At 57.6% G+C, this 5000-nt stretch overlaps 2 non-coding genes and 1 pseudogene across 2 annotated transcripts; all 3 read right to left on the bottom strand.

Annotated features, from left to right (window-relative positions):
* Window positions 1-1219, bottom strand: part of LOC144432308 (large subunit ribosomal RNA) — a 3695-nt pseudogene extending 2476 nt beyond the window's left edge.
* Window positions 1220-1510: 291 nt separating this feature from the next.
* Window positions 1511-1664, bottom strand: LOC144432225 (5.8S ribosomal RNA). The gene has a single exon (XR_013480461.1). It is a non-coding gene; the product is annotated as a 5.8S ribosomal RNA (ribosomal RNA).
* Window positions 1665-1962: 298 nt separating this feature from the next.
* Window positions 1963-3772, bottom strand: LOC144432273 (small subunit ribosomal RNA). The gene has a single exon (XR_013480509.1). It is a non-coding gene; the product is annotated as a small subunit ribosomal RNA (ribosomal RNA).
* Window positions 3773-5000: the final 1228 nt, after the last annotated feature.

Below are 5000 nucleotides of genomic sequence, written 5' to 3' on the forward strand. Positions count from 1 at the left end.
GCTTTACCAGATGAAACTGCGACAAAGCGCCAGCTATCCTGAGGGAAACTTCGGAAGGAACCAGCTACTAGATGGTTCGATTAGTCTTTCGCCCCTATACCCAAATAGGACGATCGATTTGCACGTCAGAATCGCTACGGTCCTCCACCAGAGTTTCCTCTGGCTTCGACCTTCCCAGGCATAGTTCACCATCTTTCGGGTCCCAACATGGACGCTCTTGCGCGACCGCCCCGGCAGAGCGGGTGCGATCGGCCGGTCGTGCGCCGGCGCCCGCACGGGGCTCCGGGTCCGACCTCGTTCGGCCAAAGGCCGCCTTCACTTTCATTTCGCCTGCGAGTCTCGAACCACTCGACGACTCGCGCTCATGTTAGACTCCTTGGTCCGTGTTTCAAGACGGGTCGGGAGGGTGGCCGACGTGGCCACGGACCCCGAGCGCGTCGACGGCGCGCCACCGAAGCGGCAGCCCGCCGAACACCGGCACTGCGTACAGTGCAGGCGAACGACAAGCCAGCCGAACGGCGACGGCCGCACACAGAGAGCGCGCGGCATCCTTTCCTCGATCCGCCGCCGGGCCGCACCGCCCGCGCGCTGTAACACCCCCGCCGGAGCGGAGGCCACCTTCGCGCGGGGACTTAGACCGACGGCAAACCGGTCGTGACCCGCGCCGGTCGCTAGTGCGCTGAGACGGTGCGCGAGCCGACTCGGCAGCGGCGCCTTAAGCGTCTGCGAACCGAGACGGCGCGCCCCCGCACCCAACTGAAAGCGAGCCGGCGACCTGACGGGCCCTCCCGTTTGCCTCTCAACGGTTTCACGTACTCTTGAACTCTCTCTTCAAAGTGCTTTTCAACTTTCCCTCACGGTACTTGTCCGCTATCGGTCTCGCGACCGTATTTAGTCTTAGGTGGAGTTTACCACCCGCTTTGGGCTGCATTCCCAAACAACCCGACTCCGAGAAGACCCGAAGCGGCCAAGGCAAGCGCCCCTATGGGCCTAACACCCGCCGTGGGACGAGGCCTCGATCAGAAGGACACCGGCGCTCGCCGTCAGCCGCACTGGGACTTCCGTACGTCACAACTCGGCGCGCTCGAAAAGCGCGCAGATTCGACGCTGGACTCTTCCCGGTTCACTCGCCGTTACTCAGGGAATCCCTGTTGGTTTCTTTTCCTCCGCTTAATAATATGCTTAAATTCAGCGGGTGCTCTCGCCTGAACTCAGGTCGTATGTGTCAAGCGGGCCGCTTCTTACACGGCCCGCTGGCATCGCAAGTCGTCGCCGCCGGCGCCGACCGAGCGCGTACCGTCGCCGCCTTGGCCCACGGTCGGTCTTGATCTCGTGACCGGACCGACCGACCTGGACCCGCCCCTCGAACGTAGTTGATGAACACGTCGAGGGGCCGGCGGTGTACGGGACACGCGGTCGCGCCGAGAAAGCTCGGCGACCGCTTCAACTTGGGGCGACGCCCGGCCGTCTTCGCAGAGGCCAGGCGACGGCCCTCGGGTGAGGACGAACGCGACCCTGAGGCAGACGCGGTCCCGGGATTGACCCGAGACCGCAATTCGCGTTCAGAAGGTCGACGTTCAATGTGTTCTGCAATTCACATTACTTCTCGCACTTGGCTGCGTCCTTCATCGACTCGCGAGCCGAGTGATCCACCGTTAAGAGTCGTCCTCGACGTTTCGCCCGGCGCCGAAGCGCGCGGACGTCACACTGTGGGATCGACCACAAAACCACCACCGACAACAACTGCACAAAAACACCAACAAACGGCGCCGAGCGACCGCCGGGCTGGGCCGGCGGCACATCGAGCGCGGTGCCCAGAAGCCACCATCGCACTCGGCTGCCTTGCTATGCCAACGTGTTACGCGTGTCGCACGGGGCGGAACCCCGATTGACGGCCGCCCTCTCGGCGGCACCCAAAGACAATTCAGTGCGCGGTCAGCCGGGGCCTACCACCACCTTCGGTAATGATCCTTCCGCAGGTTCACCTACGGAAACCTTGTTACGACTTTTACTTCCTCTAAATGATCAAGTTTGATCGTCTTCTCGACACGCCGACGCGGCCGTTGCCAGCCGCGACGGGGCCGATCCAAGGATCTCACTAAACCATTCAATCGGTAGTAGCGACGGGCGGTGTGTACAAAGGGCAGGGACGTAATCAACGCAAGTTGATGACTTGCGCTTACTGGGAATTCCTCGTTCAAGGGAAACAATTGCAAGTCCCTATCCCAATCACGAATGAGGTTCAACGGGTTACCCGGACCTTTCGGCCTAGGTTAGACACTCGCTGCTTCACTCAGTGTAGCGCGCGTGCGGCCCCGGACATCTAAGGGCATCACAGACCTGTTATTGCTCAATCTCGTGTGGCTAAACGCCACTAGTCCCTCTAAGAAGTTAGACGCCGACCGAGAAGGTCGCGTAACTATTTAGCATGCCAGAGTCTCGTTCGTTATCGGAATTAACCAGACAAATCGCTCCACCAACTAAGAACGGCCATGCACCACCACCCACAGAATCAAGAAAGAGCTCTCAATCTGTCAATCCTACCTGTGTCCGGGCCGGGTGAGTTTCCCCGTGTTGAGTCAAATTAAGCCGCAGGCTCCACTCCTGGTGGTGCCCTTCCGTCAATTCCTTTAAGTTTCAGCTTTGCAACCATACTTCCCCCGGAACCCAAAGACTTTGGTTTCCCGGAAGCTGCCGGAAAGATCGTCATGGTAACGCCTCCCGATCGCTAGTTGGCATCGTTTATAGTCAGAACTAGGACGGTATCTGATCGTCTTCGAACCTCTGACTTTCGCTCTTGATTAAAGAAAACATTCTTGGCGAATGCTTTCGCAGTAGTTCGTCTTCCGCCGATCCAAGAATTTCACCTCTAACGGCAGAGTACGGACGCCCCCGTCTGTCCCTCTTAATCATTACCTCGTGCTCCGAAAACCAACAAAATAGAACCGAGGTCCTATTCCATTATTCCATGCAACACTATGCAGGCGAACAGCCTGCTTTGAACACTCTAATTTTTTCAAAGTAAACTTATCGGCCACCGCCGACACTCAGTCAAGAGCACCGACGGAGAACCGAAGGTGAGGCGAACGCAACCAGTGACACGCCTTGCGACGGACCGGCGGCGCTCGCCCAAAATCCAACTACGAGCTTTTCAACCGCAACAACCTTAGCATACACTGTTGGAGCTGGAATTACCGCGGCTGCTGGCACCAGACTTGCCCTCCAATGGATACTCGTTAAGAGTTTTAGGATGTACTCATTCCAATTACAGGGCCTCGTTAGAGTCCTGTATTGTTATTTTTCGTCACTACCTCCCCGTGTCGGGAATGGGTAATTTGCGCGCCTGCTGCCTTCCTTGGATGTGGTAGCCGTTTCTCAGGCTCCCTCTCCGGAATCGAACCCTGATTCCCCGTTACCCGTTATCACAAAGGTAGGCACGTAGCGTACCTTCGACAGTTGATAGGGCAGACACTTGAATGATACGTCGTCGGTGCAGAGACCGTACGATCCGCGTGGTTATCCAGAGTCATCAAACGTCACAGGACGAACCCGGTCGGTTTTGATCTGATAAAAGCGCGCCTCCCGAAGTCGGCGCTTAATGCATGTATTAGCTCTAGAATTACCACAGTTATCCACTTCGCTTACGAGACCAAATAAACCAAGACTGATTTAATGAGCCATTCGCAGTTTCGCTTTACGAGAACTCGTACTTGCACCTGCATGGCTTAATCTTTGAGACAAGCATATCACTACTGGCAGGATCAACCAGATAGCTGCGACAGCTGCGCTCGGCCCTTGCTGGGCCGCCCGGCGCGTGCTCGTCGCATTCGTTTAAGACCGAGGCGATCGCCTGCGGCCGTACTCAGCTTCGACAGTCGCTGGCCGCGACGTCCACGCTCTCGCCGGCAGTGCCAGGCGGAGCGATTTGCGTTTTTTCTTTGCTCGCCCTCTCTCGGGCTCGATCCATTCAGTTTCGCACAAACAAGAGCTCTGCCGGCCGCCTGCAGCGGTGCCTAAAACCCGGGCATAACAATGCGACCGTTCTGCTAGGACGACAAGCGCTCAAGCCAGACGCTCGATCGAACGCCCCCTACATATTAGTCGAGACAACGGCTCGCTCATTAGCATCGCGTTTGTACTTTAACTTTTTTTGGCTCGGCTTCTTTCGACGCCGATGCCGGCGACGCAGCACTCTCTCGCCCGCCAGCCACCGAGAAAAGGGTGCGCTCCGACCGGCCCCGCACCGCTCTTTCTTGGCTCATTCGAAATTACTGTCTTTCGCTCTGACATGCCTTACCTAGGGTTAGGTTAGTATGCTTGCACGTTTGTACTTTAACTTTTTTCGGCTCGGCTTCTTTCGACGCCGATGCCGGCGACGCAGCACTCTCTCGCCCGCCAGCCACCGAGAAAAGGGTGCGCTCCGACCGGCCCCGCACCGCTCTTTCTTGGCTCATTCGAAATTACTGTCTTTCGCTCTGACATGCCTTACCTAGGGTTAGGCTAGTATGCTTGCACGTTTGTACTTTAACTTTTTTCGGCTCGGCTTCTTTCGACGCCGATGCCGGCGACGCAGCACTCTCTCGCCCGCCAGCCACCGAGAAAAGGGTGCGCTCCGACCGGCCCCGCACCGCTCTTTCTTGGCTCATTCGAAATTACTGTCTTTCGCTCTGACATGCCTTACCTAGGGTTAGGCTAGTATGCTTGCACGTTTGTACTTTAACTTTTTTCGGCTCGGCTTCTTTCGACGCCGATGCCGGCGACGCAGCACTCTCTCGCCCGCCAGCCACCGGGAAAAGGGTGCGCTCCGACCGGCCCCGCACCGCTCTTTCTTGGCTCATTCGAAATTACTGTCTTTCGCTCTGACATGCCTTACCTAGGGTTAGGTTAGTATGCTTGCACGTTTGTACTTTAACTTTTTTCGGCTCGGCTTCTTTCGACGCCGATGCCGGCGACGCAGCACTCTCTCGCCCGCCAGCCACCGAGAAAAGGGTGCGCTCCGA

The sequence above is a fragment of the Styela clava genome, chromosome 14 (genome assembly GCF_964204865.1).
Source record: "Styela clava chromosome 14, kaStyClav1.hap1.2, whole genome shotgun sequence".
Taxonomy (NCBI): Eukaryota; Metazoa; Chordata; class Ascidiacea; order Stolidobranchia; family Styelidae; genus Styela; species Styela clava.